At 40.6% G+C, this 21,781-nt stretch overlaps 1 long non-coding RNA gene across 2 annotated transcripts; it reads left to right on the forward strand.

Annotated features, from left to right (window-relative positions):
* The first annotated feature begins 2,110 nt into the window (after window positions 1–2,110).
* On the forward strand, window positions 2,111–5,208 carry LOC146694665 (uncharacterized). Of its 2 annotated transcripts, none has more exons than XR_014914919.1 (5): window positions 2,111–2,393; window positions 2,816–2,879; window positions 3,248–3,400; window positions 3,762–3,849; window positions 4,428–5,208. It is a non-coding gene; the product is annotated as an uncharacterized LOC146694665 (long non-coding RNA). The 2 variants fall into 2 exon arrangements; XR_014914920.1 differs by having other exon boundaries at window positions 2,844–2,879.
* Window positions 5,209–21,781: the final 16,573 nt, after the last annotated feature.

A 21,781-nucleotide genomic window follows, 5' to 3' on the forward strand; every position in this document is an offset into this window, starting at 1 on the left:
AAATGAAAAACAATCTCTCTCTATCTATCTCTCCAACTCTGTCTCTCTCAGCTAGCATTATTTAACTCTGGCTCTATTTCTGCTTCTCTGAAAAGGGTTTTTGGGGGGGTATAAATCAATAAAGTCAACGACACACTGGTCCTTTCTGCGACTGCAACATTTGAATGTCACGGTTCAGTACTCTCACTGGTGTCCTCAGAATTTGGGCCATAAGGGGATTCACTCCTCCAAACTTGGTATGTCCCAGCAGCTGCATCGAAACTTGGCTTTCTTCATACAGTCTGAATGGTTAATGGTTAAGATGCATGAACTATTTACTCAAGTCAGAGCAGACATGAGGACCTTGTGTGGTGTAAATGAGAGTGGATGTCCCCAACACGGTTGATACCTGAAAAACTAGCCAATATTCTTCTGATTATAAGAAAGGAATGCAGCTCCATTCATTTCCTGTGTTACAGTGGTTAGCTTAACATGCTTTAGGCTCATGAGAGTAGCTGTTTGTTTAAATGAGGCTAACTCAAACCACTTTGACATGATTTGTGTGACTGACTCTCTTTGTTTGGAGCTTTTCACAAAGCTTGACTAGCCTTCACTTATCAAAAGTTAAAATCTGGTTAAAAATGCTTGGAACAAAAATGCAAAGTGTATGCTTCCATTGCTATTGCAACAGCAGTTGTAGTAAATTACTCTCTGCAGCAGAACAATGTGCGTGTGTCAAGAATTTAAAAGCACCTGAAGAATGAAAGCCACCTGAGAAGGAGATTGATGTACTCTCGCAGCAAAAGAAAAATGACAGACATTCGATTTCTAAGCTGCAATAACGTGCAGAAAGTAGTTAGAAAAGTAGTACTTACATGTTTCAGTCAATACAGTGGAAACAAGAACAACTATATGCCTCTGACATTTCGGAGAGAGAGAACAGAGGAAAAATCCTTCTCCATGCACAGTTTATATGATTTACTTGTGAATATTTTGCATCAGGTGATGGTGACGGGCACAAGTAATTAATTTGTGTGAGAAATACTGTTTGAGAACTCAGTCGTATCTGAATGTCCGACGTGATTTATGCTGCTGAGCTCGTTTTTATTATCTCTGATCTCTGAGTGCTAGTTTCTCCATAACTACACTGCAAACAGAAATGACAACAAGCAATTTGGTTTATACTCCACGGTGACAATTTGTCAAAATGTAAATGGGGCTTAGATGTATCTTGCAACATGATGTCACTTTTCATTGTTTTTTGAGGTGTGCTCAGTTGGTTTGCACATTTAAAACCTTTCAGGCATTTTACATAACACTTCTTTTCCCTCCATTTAAGGCATCGACGAAATTCCTGTTGATCCTGTAGTCAGGAATCATGGTTCTTGGAAATAATCAAGGGTTAACTAGGAGAACCAATGTGCAGAAACAAGAGAGACTGGCAGGTAGGGAGAAACACCTTAAGCTGTACTTTAATCCAGTACAGCTGTCCTCCACACAGTGTCAGGGACATGTGGTAATATGGCTCACAGCACAGGTGTATTTGCCTTGTAATTAAATGGACTTCATTTCATTTGTAGTTACATTGTAACTATATTTACATAAATTTACATATAAAGGAAAGTGTACTTTAAATGGAGTAATAAGTCAGGTTTTCACAGGAAACAATGAAATACTGTAAACAAATTAGGTAGTACACGAGTAAATGTAACTATTTTGTAATGTCCTGGTAATTTAGTAGAAAAATAAACAGAACTTTGGGGCTTAAACTTCCAGGTATTTCACAAGACAGGAGACACAAATGATGTAATCAGTGAGTTTAAGAACGTCAACTAATTTTAAGTACAGTTTAACTACCTTCCAGAAATCAATACTTTCCCATCTTACACTGTAAATGTGCTGCACTTTTGAGGGCCTGGGCCCCTTTATGGAGTGACCCAACCTTTTTATATCATTTTCTAAAATAGTTATTTAATATTCATCATGTTAATGTGCATGATGATTATTTTTACCCTTTGTGTGCTCAAAATTACTTACAGTATAATGTGCATAATACCCAGAGGTTAGGCAAGGTTAAGCCACTCCAATAAGACCCATATACTGTACAAACTTGACTTGTTCTACACTGAAAAAAAGGGACTGGCCATCTCTTGGATTTATGTAAGCATCTTGCATGTATTTAACACAATTGCCTCATGTTTTAAAGATAAATGTAACTATATAGTGTAAAAACTACATGATATGCAGAAAGGGTGTATTAAATTGTTTATATCATGTTCAGGTGAAGTAAGTCAATAAGATAGCAACGTTAAATCTCGTGAAACCACGCGTGATTTCATCTCGCGGGCTTTGGATCGTGGTTTAAAAAATGCATCCATCTCAGTCAAGTCGAGCAGCCAACTCTACGTTTTTTGGTATGTCTTGATTTTTTGAATTAATATTTACCATATTTCAGCCAAATGTAGTTAAACGTCTAAAGTGCCGCCATGTAACATGCTAAAAAAGAGCCGTTAGCTTATTTGCTGTTTTATCTGTTATCAAAGAATTGGCGCTTTTTCATTTGAATTTGTCTTTGGCACAAGAGCCGTAATATCACATTAAACCTAATTACGAGGCACTCATAACATAATTTGGTTTTCTGTGTGAATAGATTTGTCAACTGACTCTTCAGTTACATTGTGTATTTACTGCACCGTGGTGTTAGTGAGATTTTGGACATTGAACAGCTTTAGCTAATATCATCAGCGGCATTATGCTAGCTTACATCCCTACCCCTCCTGCCCTCACCTGCTGTCCTTTTGTTTTTGTTTGTTTGTTTTTGTTGATGCACATTGAGAGACCACATCTATTCTGCATTTCACCAGGAGTCAGCTGATGGATTGTGGGTTCAAGGTGTTATGGTAAGAAAGTATATTCTATTTTCGCTTAAGGTTTCTGTAACTTAATTATAATAGGTTTTTTATAATTATTAGGTGCATGCATACTCAAATAGACCACCCTATTAATACAACTGAGAAATCCAAAATCTGCCATAGGTTTAACTTATACCTGTATGTATTGTCAGAAAGGTGATTACTGGACTCACATTAATGCACACTTGAACTAAAATGAGGTTGTAACTTGTGGGTTCTTGGGTTGCAAATCAGAAATAAACATTTTTTTAATCCCATAAGATCTGGAAACACAGTTTTTATTCAACAAAACATTACTGATTATTAACCAAGCACAGTGCCTGCTGTTATTTCAAAATAATTTTATGTCATTTCAGATGAAATGCAGCATTCCAGTGCATCCCAACCATGCCTTTACAGTCAAGGTTTCTGACGGAGCTGAGTTTCTCTCTGACAGTCTGCTGAAAGTGTTTGCAAAGTGATCGGGGGAACAGGGCACAAAGCTAAAGGATGTAGCTGCCATGATGACAGTAAGAACTTTAAAATTCTTTAACTACAAAGTGTATATGTATTGCATTAGGTCAGTAAAAGATTTTTATGCTGCATCCATTGAAACAGTCAACTATTACCTGTGAGTACTGATTCCACCGAAAGGATGCCATAATTTTCGTCATGCATTTACTGGCCCACTGAGAAAAATTGATCTTTTTAAAAAAATAAATGTTCTGGAAACTATATATCCATAAAGTGGATGTCAAACAGGAACTTTTGATATTGCTTTGTAGATGCTGGTGTTGCATGTTGACTGGTTTAAGTTTTGGTCTGGGATCATTTTCTTCTGTGCTACTGAAAAGTTCACAAATCTCTGTTTTCTTTGTTATAATACTTTAGGATGACATTAATGCTCAAAGGGAGTCTCATCAAAGTGCTCCGCATCTGTGTGAAAGACAATTGCAACATCTTGGTGCAGGAGTTCATGGTGTTTTATGAGTAGATTGTGGCTTTGCAACATTTAAAAATGCATTTAGTTATCCACTTGATCCTCATTGGACCAGTTAGGACCAGTAGTCCTCTTTAATAATTTGAAGTTCACATGAGGCCTGGTAGTGAACTCAGCCGCCGGCCCTTGAGGCCCCACCCCTGTATTAGGGGTCACATCAGTGTGAAAAAACTTTAAATTTGTCATTCTAATGAACAAAGGAAAATCCCACCAATATTTACATTAGCTTTTGTTTGAAAAAAAAAAAAGACCAACAGCTAACCAAATTGTGGGGCTGAAAGTCTAAATTCTAACATCTTCTGAGTGACAAAACCTGGATTTCTGATGGGCCAGTGTCTTTCTAAGAAAAACTAATGTAAAGCATTTGAAATTATGTTTTTCACCCTCTCTTAGAAACTCTGTTAGACCATGAATGGCAGCATGGCAGGCCACTCTTTGGCTATAGCTATTTACTATGTTGCTTGCATTGGTTTAAATTACTCTAACATTAGAACTGGTAGATTCAAAAGAGATGAGTTTAAAAAGGAATCTTAAAGAAATGTTTTGTTTTTAACCAGGACTTGACTGAGGCCACTGCACAGATTGAGAAAACCACAATGAACATCTGTCTCCAGAGGATGCACCAGGCAATGACTTTTCTGACGTTGGCATCATCATCGAGGGTATAGTAGTTCTTCAAGATCTGGATAACGTGACCTTTGCAGTAGCCATGCTGTTTGGACCTTTTTTATTCCTTCAATATGAGTTACCCATCACAACTCTGCTACACTTTTGAGGTGATTCAAAGGGTGGTAATGGAGTTGGAAGCAACTCAGCTCTCAAGAAAAGCTCACAACTAAGACAAAACTGCTCCTGCAACGAAGCTCACTGTTATGCATGTGAGGTGACCAGCTCTAGGTGAGAAGACATTTAAATCTCACACTTGTTCTGCTGCATTTTTGAAGCTCAATTCCAGGAACAGATCGCAGGGTTCATTTTTATATACTCTGCAACTGCCATGAGGACGAGCCGTTTTTTTGTTGTTGTTGTTGTTTGTTTTTCCTTTTGCTCTGTACAAGTTCTCTGTCTGTTTGGCAGCATTTTTAAATTTCTCTTTGTATTTTTTCTTTCTTTTACTAGTGAAGAGATGTAGCATGAACAGTTATGCAGTCTAAATATCCCATATGGGCCGTGTGAAATGGTATTTTCAGTTTCATTCAGTTGAAGTAAGGAACGTTGAATATTTCTAAGCTTGCTGTTTTGAACCAAGATGTCACAGTATGATCAGTGCCGTAATTTTTGACAGTCACTGTATCAATGTTATTTTTGCATCTCTTGAATAAAGGTTTTGACCTGCAAGTGCTAATTTCTTTAGTTATTGGGGTAAAATGGGTAATGTTAATAGGAAGGTGTTTGCCAATTCAGTAACCTAATTTAATGTTAATGGAAACTAACATTACCTCAAATTGTTTAGTTATAATTGTTGTTTAACTGAATCTTGACGTCAGAGGCCTTAAATAGAATGTTTTGTATTGTTCTTTCCCAACATTTTTCAAAAGAAAGAGTCTAATTTCTTTGCTGTGATTGATTCCAGAGAACACGGAAGAACTGACATTATTTAACTGTTGGTTTATATAGATTCAGTAGTGGAGTAATGTCAGTTTAATTCTTTACCTACTGTCAATGCAGTGAAATTAGACATTTTGTTTTGAAAGGTTACTGGTGGATGCCAGCAACCATCTTGGAAGAGAACAATATAATCTGTTATAAGGCCTCCATTTGAAAATTGTGTATTTGATACTAGAATATAATAGCAAAATGTAATTTGAAGATAACATGTAGTATTTAAGTGACCAAGTAGTATTGGGTAAAAGTTATTGAATGGTGTTGGGATAAAGTGAGAAAATTGTGAAGGATTAAAATATTCCAAGAGATCAAATTACTTCATCAAAACATGTTTAAGTCACATTTTATCAACACAAATTGCACAGGTTTATTGAACATGAATAAATTGTGTTAATTTAACTCAATTGTTTAAGTTGCTGCCAAAGCAAAACATCTGTGTGCAACAAATGTCCACCATTGAATTAAGTAAATCCAACAACATATTTTTTTCAGTGTATTGTACCTACAGTGAAATGTTTGTTTGTTGTAATGAGAGGTCCACGTTTTTGATCTGTCATATGAGTGGGTCCCACTTTAAATTCTCTCAAGAAAGAAAATGACACATGGATTTAAAAGTATTGCCAGTGGTTACGATGTAATTAAAGGAAAGGAAACATTACCTCTGCTCTCACACTGGACAGCTTAAAATAGGCAGGTTGGTCCCTTCATTTTATGGTTTTAATGCCAAATTCTGCAGCAGACAGAGATTCAGACCAGGCTACATTATTCATTCTCTTACTGTCCAGTTTTGATGAACTTGTGCTGAGTGCAGCCTCAGATTTCTATTATTGGCAGACAAGTGTGAAATTTAACATGGTTTTCTGTTGTTTCTGTTCAGCTGTAACCAGACTGGGCTTTCTGCTCCCATTCTTCTCTGACTCCTCTTATCAACCAGGCATTTGTGTCCACAGCACTGCCATTCACTGGAGGGTTTTTGTTGTTTTTTAATATTCTCAGCAAACTCTACAGGCTGTTTTGATGAAAATCCAGGAGATCAGCACATTCAGACATATTCAGGCCAGCCCATCTGCCACCAACAATCAGGCCTCAGACCTTTTCTCTATATTAGCTCTAGATGTGAACACTCCCAGTGTTGCTGGAAACTTGGATTTCCAGCATTTTGTGTATTTCACTGCTGCCACATAGTTGCAGATGATAAATAGTGTGCTGTTAATAATTATGGATGAAGGTAGGTTTTAGGATTTCCAGCCTTTTATGTGCTCCTCTGATGTTCCCGTTTCTCAGAATTTCATGCGATCATGTGATTTTCAGATGCTTTACAGAAGCAGAAGCTTTTCTAGGTCACATGTACCATGTACAATGGTACATGTGCAAAAAACTGAAACACATTACAAGGATTTGCACCATTAACCAAACTTTTTTTTTTTAACATCCATGTAACTATTCCAAATCAGAAATATTTTTTAATGCACATTAAAACATATTTTCACCATGGTCAGCAGTATGTGCACCATCCAAATATGTGGTTAAAACCTGCAAGAAGCTTGTTTAGGTGATTCATGCACACACACACATAGATACACACTCTCCCTTCATGTGGCCTCCTTACGATCCACATGCACTCATCTTTCTCATAACAACACAAACACACCTCCACTTCAGCTGCTCTCATTCCTCATTACCTCTCCTTGCAATATCCATCCTCCTCAAAACAATACTCACACATCACTTGATGCACCCCACCTGGTGTCGCCTCACGCTCTACACCTTTTTGGAACTAATGAAAAAAAGATGTAATGCATGTGAGAACAGTCCATCCCGGTGTACTTTAAACCCTTTCGCTCTCTCCTCCACCCCCATCTTTTTCCTTCTCTTCACGCTTGCTTCTCTCCTCCCTCCCACCTGTTATTGTCTTTCGGTTCTCTCCCACCTCTGTTTCCTTTTAAATTCATTCTTCGTCTTTCTGTCCTCCTCCTTTTCTTTGTATGAGTCCAGCCGTTCCTATTTTGTCATAGTTTGTTATTCACTTTACATCAATGAGCTCTCGTCCTCACAATCATTTTTAAACAGTGGGTTGTATAATGATATATATAATGTAAAATCGCATAAAAGTGAGGTAATAAGTGGAGCTTTACATTACTTAAATATAAAGTTAGGACTTAAATATAAGGTACATTTTTCATTATTAAGACTTAATGTTTTTTTTTTTTATTGTAGACATTATTCAGGATTCTATTACATCAGCAGGTTTTACAAGGCACTGAGAAACTTTCATGGGCACTATTAACTTATTGCAAATTAAACTTGATCATGGTGTCTCCGACCTTGAAACGAATCATTTGTCTCTAATCTCATTAAATCCTTTATAATAATATTCAATTTTACAAGTTATACCGTTTGTTATACAGCTTTATACTGTATGCACTCTATTCAGCCTCACGTTTCAGTACTGTGCAAAAGTTTTGAGCCTCACAAAAGAACCATTAGCTGAAAACATCAGGAAACCGGACAAGAGAAGGACAAAGTAAAGTTGGCAGTCCTAAACAAAAAAGGAAAAGAAAAAGAAAAACAGAGGACCTGAGAGATGCATCTGCCCCTTCAGCTGATCCAAAGTGGCTGTTAAGTAGGCTGAGGTACACCAAATTACACAAGAACTGGATTGAAACTCAGTGGGAATGAATCCAATTTATACATTTTTGACTCACATCATTGTCAATTTGTACGAAGGAGGTCAGGAGAGAGACACAACAGTGAGTGTCTACAGCCAACTGTAAAACATGACAGAGGCTCACGGTTAGGGGCTTCCTGTTAAAAGGGAGTTTTCCTTCCCACTGTCGACAAAGTGCTGCTCATAGGGAGTCATGTGATTGTTGGGTTTTTCTCTGTGTGTATTATTGTAGGGTCTACCTTACAGTATAAAGCGCCTTGAGGTGACTGATGTTGTGATTTGGTGCTATATAAATAAAAGTGAATTGAATTTCAGACAGTTGTAGATTTTGTAAAAATTGATGGAATTGTGAATGAAAGAAAGTACCATCAGATTTTGATCCACATGCAATACCATCTGGAAAGCATCTGAGTAAAAGTGGCTTCATTTTTTTAAAATCACAATGATTTCAAACACACTGCCAGCATAGTAATTGCATACCTGGATAGGAAAATACTCGGTGGAATGCTATCCGTCACGGACGGGCATTCCCGGATCGAAACAGTGTGGGATCATCTTGGCAGAGAAAAGAACAAAAGGCAGCCAAGATCCAATGACGAGCTTTGAATGACTTTCAACAAGTCTGGAGAAATATGAGGAAAACTAAAGGCGGTCATATAAAACATTGACTTTCAAGCTTGTTAGGATCATACAAACTATCTCCATGTATGTATGCAAAGTTCAGTAAATCGCGACACCCGTTTCCCATTTTCACAACAAAATATGAAGAAATGAGGAGTTTGAACAGGACTGTATAAAATTAAAAACCAAAGTAATTCTGTGTTTTTGTGACATCTTGTTTTGTTTTTTTTTAACAGTAAGATGCACTCACTGTTGTCTTAAATAAAGGATATTTAGGAATAAGGACTATTGTCTTGATTGAGTTCACCTGTGCTTTATTGTACCTCTGCCTGGTTAGATTATGTGTTAGGGCTCCCCAACAATCACATTTTGGTCATATAACAAACATACAACAAAAGTTAATTCAACTTAACATATGAAAAAACCGACATTCTTCATAAAAGCTAATGCACACACACAAAAAACATAATTCTAATGTCAGCCAATGATTTAGAAAGAAAGGATCTCATGATGGACACCAGGGAACGAAACACTGAGTCTAAGAATAAGCAGCTGGGAGCACATTAGCACAGCATTATAACCTGTTCCAAAGGTTTAATACAACACATGTGGCATTATACTGTGCTAAATATTTAGTAGGTTGTTACAAATCATTGGTTTATGCACCAATATACAGGAAAAATTAGCACAGAAGAAGTTTTAAAATAATCAAACTCAAAGAAAGAAAAGACAAGCTGCTGTTGGAGGACACCTGTCTGATGCATCTACCTTGTGAACAGTTTCAGAGGACTGCTTTGTCTAATGACCCTCTGTGGGGAAAATGCTTTTTAGGATGCATGAGATTTTTCAGCTCCACTGCCACCTTGTTAAAGTGAACAGCAAGAAGTGCCCCACAGGGCCGCCCTTCATCCCCCTTGACACACTCACACACACTGAGTCTTTGTGTACACTAAGAATGAGCCACAGCTTGTTCTTGATGTACGGGCTCCTCCGGATGAATAAATGACACACTTCTGCTCAGAGCAGAGAGACATCAAACCTCTTTCAACCTCATTTCAATGTTCTCTCTGATGCAGCGTCTCCATTTCCTATATGAAATTTGTGATGAATAATGTTTCCACTATGATGGGAACATACAGACCTGCGAGTTTTACTGCTGAAATGAACAGAAGTCCTTGTGCATTATGACTACGCAACCTTCGCCCCTTACCCTTCTTGAAGGAATATGGAAATTTGTGCAGACATGCTGTACAAGCCATAATTTACATTTGTTTTAAACAAGGTGCATTTTTAATATTTATTTTTTAATACATCTTAATGCTTTTTGCTTCATCACTTTGTTTTTCATGTAAAAATATATGCGACTTTTATTTGGCCTTAAGTGCTTAAGGCTGTTTTTATATTTCACCAGGTATTCAACAAGCATAACAAAGCTGCACATAATTTGTTCTAATAATACTTCAAAGCAGCAATCATTTTGAAATTCAGAGCAAATTTTTTTTTTAATAACTTCAGCTTCTCAGCTTTTTAATGGTGGAAAATTAATCAGATGATGAAGAACATGATGAAGTTTATTCTGTTAAATTCAGCTGAAACATCCACATAACAGTGTTTTTAGCTGCTTTTTAACTTGACTCGTACTTTGTTGACTTACTGTGTCTCATGCCAAAAACACACAGGCCCAGATTTACCAGTGCACTGAACCAGCACAAACTGGGCTTTAACAAAAAGATACTGGCACCATTTAGAGGGAAAGGTGGGAAACTTTTCCAACTGACCCTCTTACACATGTATTTCAGAAATTCCTTTGTCAAGGAGCAAATTACAGAGGTGAATATTTAAATCAAATGTGCAACTAAAAAGCAATAATATTTTTGACACACAATTTCCTGCTAATCTTGAAATGATTCAATTATCAAAACGATCAAATATCAAATTGTATTTGACATGGTGGCCGTAACGCTGCCACCATGTCAAGCTCTGTAGATTTAAGGGCTCAATGTCAGACAAAGATGAGAGAAAAACCAAAGCACCTAATTCTAAGTTTGCTCAGTGAGTCACAAAATACTTAATTTTTGATGTCGTGTCTTTTTCAACATTCTGTAACTTTTGTGGCAGGAATTTCAAAATCAAATCGTAATACTTTATTAATCCCAGAGGAAATTATGTGGTCACATTTGCTCCAAGACAGTAAAACAGTGACAAACAACAAGTACCAAGATTAAATAATCCAATATTGCTTTTCTCCAGAGAAGAGACGGATAATGATGCTGAGTCTGTACCCCATCCTGAAAATATGAAACAGTCTTGTTGTTTTTCTTATTATCAGTGCATTCACATTAATACATTAAAAAACTAAATGATCTTAATAATGTTTTATTACACTGTGAAATATTAAATGAATAAAATAATTTCAGGACGGCGCTCACAGTTTTCCTGTGACCTTGTTAGATGTTAGCTACTTTTTTGGTGAAGCTACACAAGTTCAGCTGCATGCACTTCAGCCATAGCTGAGATACAGATCACACACACACACACACACACACACACACACACACACACATCTGCAAATCCACTTTCTTGCAAGAACAAACATGCACGATTTACAGTCCCTGCATCAGAGTCTATCTTCCAGATTTCTACCACAGGCCTACTTTTAACTTTTCAACTAACACTTTTAACATACACATGTATGACTCTAATATAGAATATAGAAGGATGAAAGGTGAAACTACATGTAATCATAATCAGGACAGAAGAACAGTGTACGTATGCAGAGTAATTCTTCCACAGATTTCTTAATCGGGATTCTTTGAGTGGTGTTATATTGTCACTGGTGTCTGCTCAGGATGTTGTAAATGGCTTTGAAATGATGCGTAGCTCCGATCATATTATGTCACACTGTATATTTAATACACATTTAAATATTTCATGTTCTTCTCTTCAGTATATTGTGTTTGTAAAAACTGTAAATTAACCTGATGTTAATGTTTATATAAAAAAAGTCAGTGTGGACACTGAGTTTACCGCCAGATAAAATATGATAACAAGCTGTTCTTTTCTCCTCCACAGTCAGGGTCAGCCGTGTTAACAGATACTGTCACTTTGCTAAAAAGCGAATTACATCTTAAATAGAATTTTGAAGAATTGTTCCTGGTGCTGTGCTGATGTTAGGCAGATGTATAGCGCTGTATTTTCAGCATGAATACCGCTGTGCTTTGCATTACACGTGTAAGGAGATTTAGGGCTGTTCAGCACATTCATTGTAGTCTAGTTATTCATGGACGACTATACAATAGGTGAGTGGGATGGAAATGAGGTATGTGTGTGGGCTTTGTTGGAGTCAGAGCATCCTGTAAGTCACACTCAGGAGTAAAAATGTCAGAACGACAATGGCTTAACAACGTTCCGGCGTTTGTACAGATTACATAAGAGAATGTGTCTTGAAAAGAACAAAGGTACAAGAGGAAATGCAGGGAACCGGTACCTCTACAGAAAGGAAAGAGGGGATTTCAAATGGATTCACAAGGATGATGATCCTGATTCAGAAGGTCTTCAGTCTCAGATGTGCAATGACAATGGAGATAGAGGTATATGCTGTGGGATGAAGGTCACACCCTGAGCCGTGTTCTAGGCACGTACAGCAGCACATAAAGTCCGTGCTGTTTCTCTTTATATATATACATATGTATATTATATATATGGGTCTTTGTCGATCTGAGCAGGAAGCAGTATTCATTTGGTCATAGGACAAAAATAAGTTTTTCCACCTGTAGGAAGGCAATCAGGCCAGAGGAGGGAAACCAGAGGAACATACAGATCTAGAATGACCAAAAGGTCATTTAGAGGCACACAGAACAAACAAGATTAGACCTTTAGGAAGCAGGTGGCTGGTTGCTACTGGAAAAGGTATTTTCAGGGGCAAATGAAAGATGAGGTAGTGGTGTGTAGCCAGGTGACTGATCAGGTGATGCACTTCAGGAGGAAACACACCGTTGCAGATGCACAGGTGAGGAGCTAAATGTAGGATATTATTAAAAGTATTATTAAAAGTATATAACAGTATGGGCAGCATGGTAGCGCGGTGGTTAGCCTCACAGGAAGGTTCGACTCCACCGTCAGGCCCAGGGCCTTTCCTCGTGTCTGCGTGGGTTCTCTGCAGGATTCCTCCCACAGTCCAGAGACATACGGTTAGTGGGGTTATGTTAACTGCTGAATCTAAATTGCCCATAGCTGTGAGTGTGAATGGTTTTCTGTCTGTCTGTCTGTCTGTCTGTGTTAGCCCCGCGACAGACTGTCGACCTGTCCAAGGTGCACCCCCACCTCTCGCCCTGTGGTAGCTGGGATAGGCTGTCGAGCCCCCACCCCAAGGGATGGATGGACGGTATATAAAAGTACATGTATATAAATGAACAAACTAGTAGAGTTACTGTTGTTGTTCTGCTGTAGTGGTGCAACCACACAGAAGGAAAGCACCAGATCTTACACCAAAGCTTTGCATTTTTTGCCTCAAATGTTGGCTTTTTAAAACCCGGCACCATCTGACGAACCGTGTTTCTTGGCCCTTTAGTACCAGAGCTTTTAGAACTAATAGTGTGGACAAAGTTACAGGAACAAACACTTTTACGCCTGACTGCTCTGTTTGTAAAAACATGAAGTGCAACTATAATTTCTTGACTGCCAAGTAGTGCAGAAATGAAGAAAGATTAAAGTTTGTAGAATTTAATATTTTAATCATGATATATTGTTCTAAATGTGAAAATTATTAAAATTATCCTGTTTAGTAATTTCTAAGAAATTTTGATTAAATGTACAACTAGGGGTGGGTTTAAAAAATCAATTTCCCAATTCTAATCAATTTTAGTTTGAATAATCAGAATCAGAATACTTTATGAATCCTGAAGGATCTAGAATCGATTTTTAAATATAAATGTATTTTGCTAGAATCTCTAACCTCCTAGGACCTGGCGTCCACATATGTGGACATCACATTAAATTTTGCTCTACAAGGACCTGATATCCACTTAAGAGGAAATTATACTGTCACTGTTCAATCAAAATGTAAAGCGAATGTATATGTAGATCTCACTTATCTCAGAAACAAAAATGTAACTCTTTGTTTTTACATTCATTGGGTCCCAATCAGCCCAAATAGCAAAGAGAAATTAAAAATACCATGAAAGAGTTTGGGTCCGAGGAGGTTAAAGCTCGCAAAACTATTTCAACAACTACCAAACAGCTAAAATAGCAACGATTAAAAAGCAGGTAAACAGATTTCACAGAAAGATAGAAACACGAATCGCGAATCGTTCACCCGACGGCATGTACACAGACATGCCGTCAGCGCTGAAAGCCGACAGCTCACAGATTCTGATGCTGCAGATTTTGTTACTCTCTAACCAAAATTCACAGAACCAACAGCAAAAGAAGATCAAAACTACGCTTCATGTTTGAGAAACATCGTCATGAATTCTCTCATACTTGCTGCTTCCACTACGACAAAAATCACACTTCCTGCACAGCTGTCTCTCTCTCTCTCAGTGTACAGAGACCATAAAAAATCTCTGTTTCCTGCATTATTCGTGTCACGGTCGATTGCAGGAACTCAAGAGCAGAGCGGGTTGATGTTTCCAAACACAGATTATTTACAATTATTTACAACACCAGTGCAGAATATATACAGTTCTCATCTCCACGTCCACACACAATCAAATCAAAATCAAATCAAATCACTTTTTATTGTCACATCACATGTGCAGGCACACTGGCACAGCACATGCGAGTGAAATTCTTGTGTGCGAGCCCCACAAGCAACAGAGATGTGCAAACACAACAACACAAACGAGCAAAATACAAGAATGGCCAACCTGAAACTAATAAATATATGTACAATATATAATAGTGTATGCATTTCTGGATGTGTATACTAAATATTTTCCTACGTGTGTGTGTGTGTGTGTGTGTGTGTGTGTGTGTGTGTGTGTATACACATTTTTACAAATTAAATAGTAAAAAAAATAAAAAATAAAATAATAATAATAATAATAATAATAATAATAAAATATATAAAATATACAGAGTTGAATATGTGCAAAACAGTGGCATTACTGTACAGTATGGAGTGCATAATGTTGAAGTTCCAGTAGTGAAGCTGAGGTGTCTATGACGTGTTCAGCAGTCTGATGGCCTGATGGAAGAAGCTGTCTCTCAGTCTGCTGGTTCGGGACCGGATGCTGCAGAACCTCCTTCCTGATGGAAGCAGTCTGAACAGTTTATGGCTGGGGTGACTGGAGTCCTTGATGATCCTCCCCGCTTTCCTCAGGCAGCGCTTCCTGTAGATGTCTTGGAGGGAGGGAAGCTCACCTCCAATTATCCGTTCAGAGCACCGCACTACTCGCTGGAGAGCTTTGCAGTTGTAGGCGGTGCTGTTGCCATACCAGGTGGTGATGCATCCAGTGAGGATGCTCTCAATGGCACAGCGATAGAAGGTCCTGAGGATGTGGGGGCTCATGCCGAATCTTTTCAGTCTCCTGAGAAAGAAGAGGCGCTGCTGCGCCTTCTTCACTGTTTTGTTTGTGTGTACTGACCACGTAAGATCCTCAGCCAGGTGTACTCCAAGGAACCGGAAGCTGCTCACTCTCTCCACAGCAGCGCCGTTGATGGTGATGGGGGTGTGTACTTCTCTGCACCTCCGGAAGTCCACTATCAACTCCTTTGTCTTTGCGACGTTGAGGGTGAGATGGTTGTCTTGACACCAGTGGGTCAGGGCGCTGACCTCCTCCCTGTAAGCTGTCTCATCACCGTTGGTGATAAGATCCACCACTGTAGTGTCGTCCGCAAACTTCACAATGATGTTGGAGTTGTTAGTGGCTGTGCAGTCGTAGGTGTAGAGTGAGTACAGGAGAGGGCTCAGTACACACCCCTGTGGAGCACCAGTGTTCAGTGTGACGGGGGATGAGGTGATGCTGCCCAGTCTGACCACCTGGCGTCTGTCAGACAGGAAGCTAAGGATCCAGCTGCAGAGGGAGCTGCTCAGTCCTAGATCCTGCAGTTTCCTGTCCAGCTTCGAGGGAACGATGGTATTGAATGCTGAGCTGTAATCTACAAACAGCATCCTCACATACGTGTCTCTCTTCTCCAGGTGTGACAGGGCAGTGTGTAGTGTCAGGGCTATGGCATCATCAGTGGACCTGTTGTGGCGGTATGCAAACTGTAGAGGGTCCAGTGAGTCGGGTAGTGCAGAGCAGATGAAGTCTCTGACCAGCTTCTCGAAGCATTTGCTTACGATGGGGGTCAGGGCTACAGGTCGCCAGTCGTTCAATGAGGAGATGGTGGAGGATTTGGGTACAGGGACGATGGTGGCCACTTTGAAGCAGGCTGGGACAACAGACAGAGAGAGGGAAAGGTTGAAGATGTGCGTGAACACTCCAGCCAGCTGAGCCGCGCATGACCTGAGGACGCGGCCGGGAATCCCGTCCGGACCAGTAGCTTTGCGCGCGTTCACCTTCCTGAAGCACTTCCGCACATCCTCCTCAGACACAGTGTGCGCACTGACGTCATCCGCGGTGCGCACACTGTCCGGTCTCATGATGTTCACTGTGTCGAATCTAGCGTAGAATACGTTTAGATCCTCACACAGAGAGGCCGTGGTCTGCGGTGTGCTGGTTTTCCCTCTAAAGTCTGTGATCGTGCTTAGTCCCTGCCACATACTCCGAGGGTTGTCAAACTGTTGCTCCACCCTGTCCCTGTACTCACGTTTGGCTGCTTTGATCGTCTTCCGGAGTTGGTAATGTGCGTGTTTGTAGTCCGATGTGTTCGCGGAGGCAAAGGCGGTGTTCCGTGCCGCGCGAACATCTCCGTTAATCCAGGGTTTTTGATTTGGGAAGGATTTGACTGTTCTGGATGGGACGACATCTTCCACGCATTTCCTGATAAATCCACAGACTGAGTCTGTGTACTCATCAATGTCTCTGGCGGCCACGTGAAACATTTCCCAGTCCGCGTGATCAAAACAGTCCCGCAGCGCAGACTCCGATTGGTCCGTCCAACAGTGCACCGCCCTCCGGGTTGGAGCTTCCTGTTTCAGCTTCTGCCTGTAGGCGGGCAGGAGCAGGATGGAGCAGTGATCTGATTGGCCGAATGGGGCGCGGGGGAGGGCTTTGTACGCATCCCGGAAAGAGGTGTAACAGTGGTCGAGTAGCCGGTTTCCACGTGTGTTAAAAAGGATGTGTTGATGGAGTTTTGGTGAGACTTTCTTCAGGTTTCCCTTATTAAAGTCTCTGGCTGTGATAAACGCTGCCTCTGGGTGTGCGGTTTCCTCGCTGCTGATCGCGCTGTACAGTTCCCTGAGTGCACGGTCAGTGTTGGCTTGTGGGGGTATGTAAACAGCCGTAATAATCACACACGTCCACACAGCGGGGAGGTCACATGTCCGTGGAGGAAAACTATCACACAGGAGAGGGAAATTACTGAAAATCTCAAAATGCATAAGCACAAATTCACGGGAGCTGAGAGGATCAACAACCTGTCTCGCACAATCAGCCAGCGACGAGAAGGTCTGCGTCCCGGCCTTGAATGGTGGACAGGTAATGGAAACTAATCGGGAACAGGTGTGTGGTTTAAGGGCGGGAGCCAGCAGTGAGCTCCGCCCAGGCAGAGCGGTGAAGGAGAGAGAGAGAGAGAGAGAGAGAGAGAGAGAGAGAGAGAGAGAGAGAGAGAGAGAGAAAGAACACAAAACACATGTAGCAGTTGCCTCAAAGCGCTTTATATTGTACAGTAGAAACAGCAGCACTTTCTTCTTTGTGGATGTGGACAAACTCACATGAAGGCAAATCTCGAGTGGGGCAGGTGGTGAGCAAAGAACTGCACCCTGTGCCAGCTCATGGTGGAGTGGGCCATCTCTCTACAGATTGTTTCCTCTCTAACAGCGCAGGAGGTTACAGCAGACCAGTGCTGCAGCACAATCTGAATGGCAATGAATTGTTGGTGCACAACCTTGTGACTGTTTAATTAAAACCCACGAGGATGCTCCTGGACACAGGCGCAGAAACAGAGATCTGCTCAGCTGAAAACTGTTTGTCATAGCAGGAGACCCAGCTGTCTTCACCTGAGGAGAAAGTGAGATGCTTGAAAAAGAAACTGATGTTTGCTGTCTATACCAGTTTGAGATCTGGGGTTAAATCTTATATATAGATTCATTTCATCAAAATTTGAGGATATATATTTAATTTGATAGTAAATTTACATCCATAAAGTAGATTTTGGGACTCCAGAATACTCATGACTGGTAAATCTCCCACTGCTTGTATGAGGTGCGCCTCTCATGGCAGTAATATTGACTTTGAATAAACATCTGCTTTTTATAGACACATAAAGTAACTGTCTGTGCTCGGCTCCGTGGACAGCCTACACCAGGGAAGTGACTAAAACCACATCTGAGGATCTTTTCTGTGAAGTCTGGGTGCCTTCACAGGTCAGAAGCACAGCAACGAGGCATGAGTTCTCCTTCATCTTAATGTTTCATGCTTACATCTATCACTTGACAGCTACAGTAAAGGAATAAGGATTTGGTGTAGCTGCAGGACATGAAGATGCATCAACTGGGAATCGAAAGGAACATGAGTTTCCAAACCTACTCTACCTGTAGCTGTAGTGTGCCGCTGTAACTGATCAATGTCTGTGGACTGTTTAAGGTAGACACTCATTCTCCCACCACAGTACAAACTGTAGTACTTACACTATGAGATAAGGATAATCCACTAGGAGAACAGATATTCATGGATATAAAGCCAGGTGCTTCTTAAAGGCGATCCATCGACGACCATGCAACCAGAGGCATTGTTGCATCCCTACAAAAAGACACGTAGGAAGGAAAGAAAATCAATGCTTCCAACACACTGCACCACATGCTGCAAGAACTATACAGAGAAAATATTGCTGCCAATACGACAGAGGAGCAATATTTCACTGTGAACTAGCCTGAGGAGGAAAAAATAGACCCATAAAGTAGAGCTGGACGATGTCAGAGCCATGAAACATTTATTAAAGACCAGTCCTTTCACAGCCAGTGGGTGAAAATGGTGGGTAACTACTATGGCCATTTATCCCGTATGGAGCAATACAGGAGGGGTGTTAGTGTGAGAGGGGGGATGGAGAGAAGGAAGGTTCTCAGGAAGAGGGGAGGTGTCGCTGAGAGACAGATTTGTAAGGATGAGAGGGATTGATGGATCAACGAGAAGAAAGGAGGGACAGACAAAAGATACGTTGTTCTCCATGATAGTGGAGTTTTTATTAAGATTAAGGGCTTGGTGGAAAAACAGTTGGAATGTGTGGAGAATTCAACAGGGGGAGTGTTTCTCACTGTATATAATCATAGTTAATCACTGAAAATCATAAAGATCCTGAGAAAGGAAAATGTGCTTGCTATATGGAAAGGTGAGGCAGTGTGGAAATCAACCATCTGTCAGAGTGGTGACAAATGTTGATTAAAGGGGGAACTGTGGATAATAATGTGAAAGTGTCACAGATTAGTAGGCAGAGGACTCACTCGCAGGACTCTGAAGTTTAGAGAGAAGGTGAGGGTTTATTTGCAATGTGACACCAAGTGAGAATATATACATATATACAGTGGAACAGATAACACGGGGCTCCAGGGAGTAGGGCGGGGTCCGAAGGGAAGGTCCAAGACGGGGGTACACACACGCTCTTCTTCCACTTGATCCGTAACTCACTCAAAATGTCCACACTAAAAAGCTCACGCTCACTCACACACATCCACAGAAATCCAGATGGCAGGGAAGACGGGCAGGGAGTCTAGAAGGCCTGTACACAGAGGAAAAAACAATGTCAGGAGGAAACTCTAGGAGATCAAAGGAACACTTTCATAGGCTAAGCTACACTGACATTTGGTAGTGTGACGATCCAGCAAGGAAGCAGCCTCTCTTGCCATCTTAAGTAGTCTGCCAGGATCAGTGTGAATGAGCCACAGGTGTGTGTTCAGGGTGGGTTCAGAGGCGGGGAACCAAGGTACAGTTCCGCCCTGGTGGGAGAGGTTAAGACAAAAAATACACACACCACGACCTCTCCAGATCTTGAGAACCATGACAGAAAGTACAAATACAGAATTTGGATATGAGGCATTTTAATAAGGTGAGCCGAATGTAAGACTGAGCCTCACAAATGGGAATGAAAGCTGCTCAGTTATGCAGTCCTCAAAGCTTCCTCTGTGGATGATGGAGCTCCGTTTCGTCCGCCAAAGGACCTTTTGGCATCACGTTTAATGCACTCGGTCAATGTTCAGAGCAGGTGTGCTCTATTTCAAACCAAACCACTGGAGCTCCTTAACCCTACCCAAGCTGTTCCAAATGTTATGGAATCAAATGCAGATTTTTCAGGGTTTGAAAAGTTGTGTGTCGGGGCATCTGTGGTTCATTTATCTGGTTGAATAAAACTGGAAGGAAAAGACAAGTAAGTGGTCACAGATGAAGAGCAAAAGAATTTAATGAAAAACGAGAAAGTTGTTATCCTGGTCATGAATAATAACTAGAACAGTGAGACAGCAAAGTGGTCAATGCAAATGGAAAAATGAAAAACAACCCGACATTTGAAGCCTGGGACACGATCAGGTTGACTGTCTCAACTGTAACAGGAAGACGGTGACTGACATAACACAATGACATAAACAATAAAAATGAATGCAACAAAATTAGAACAAATGTAGGAACAGCGTAGACTGATGCATGGCGCTGCCAGTGCCCAGCGATGGGAGGGGAAGAGGAGGGCATGCGAAGCTGATTGATGGTGATGTCACCAGTTACGAACCAAGCATTTATTCCTGTATGAATAATGTATACACTTAACCGTCAACTCGTTTCTTCCCTCTCTTCATTTGTTATCTTTGCTCTCTGTCCATGCCGCCGTCCATCCATCCGTATCACTCTGCCCGCCTCCTCATCTCCGACTGCAAATGGGAACAAATTGAAGCTGTAGGGAGTGTGTACATGTGCATGTGTCTGTCCAAGAAGGCGAGCGTTTGTATGGAGCCTTACGTATGTGTGTAAGTAAGTGTGTTTGTGTATTTAAGGAAGGAAAGTAACAAATTGACTTGGCCCACACCCACAGAGCTCCACTCAGCCAGAAGTGCAGACTGTCGATGCCCACATTACAATAACGCAGAACATTATAGGAGCACATTGTGGTACTTATACATAATGTGGTTTCCCATTTAAAGTCAGCGAACCCTATCAGTTTCTATTCTTTTATCACTGTACTCCACATTGGACATAAATTGAAAGAGCAAAAGGTGATTCTCAGCTTTACTTTTAAGGCGTATGCTCTATTCTGAACATCCTCCTCTATTTTAGAGCAACAGAGCATCCCGAAAGTCATGGACGGGTCGAAAAATGTACAGAGAAAAAAAAAGCAGGACAGTGCATCCGTCAAGACAAAGCCCCTCCAAATAAAAGCCAAGCTAAATAGTAACATCTCTGATAAGGCAGCTAAAATGTAAAAATACATGGTTTATGCCTTTCATGAAAAGTGGGATTTTGGCCATTAACGTTAGTAAATCATCGAGGTTGAAGTTCATAACTGTCCCTGGTGATTTGGAGGAGCACTGAAAACGTCAGTGAACTGTCAGACTGATGTTTGAGACTTTCACCTGTGAATAAAAGTTCTTTGAACTGTAAATTCAGATATTAAGAGGCTCCACTGCTCTGAGTTACAACTTTCCAAAAGATGCTATGAGAAGATTTTTGTATACAGTTTTTAAATCATCCATTTATCTGGATCAGTTTTACTGTCACTGAACGTTATAGTAAAATTAGAATGACTGTATTTTTTTTAATTCTAGAGATGAGAGACTCCAACGTGGTGGCAGGGAAGTGTGGAAGTGGGCTCACATCAGGGGTCTGCTCTGAGCCCCTTCATGTTTGTAGCAATGGACAGACTGACAGTTGAGGTCAGGCAGGAGTCTCTGTTTGCAGATGACACTGTGATCTGTAGGAACCTGGAGAGGTG

Source organism: Copadichromis virginalis, linkage group LG14 (genome assembly GCF_057382275.1).
Source record: "Copadichromis virginalis isolate Kocher_CV1m ecotype Utaka linkage group LG14, C_Virginalis_male_GT1.1, whole genome shotgun sequence".
NCBI classification, from domain to species: Eukaryota; Metazoa; Chordata; class Actinopteri; order Cichliformes; family Cichlidae; genus Copadichromis; species Copadichromis virginalis.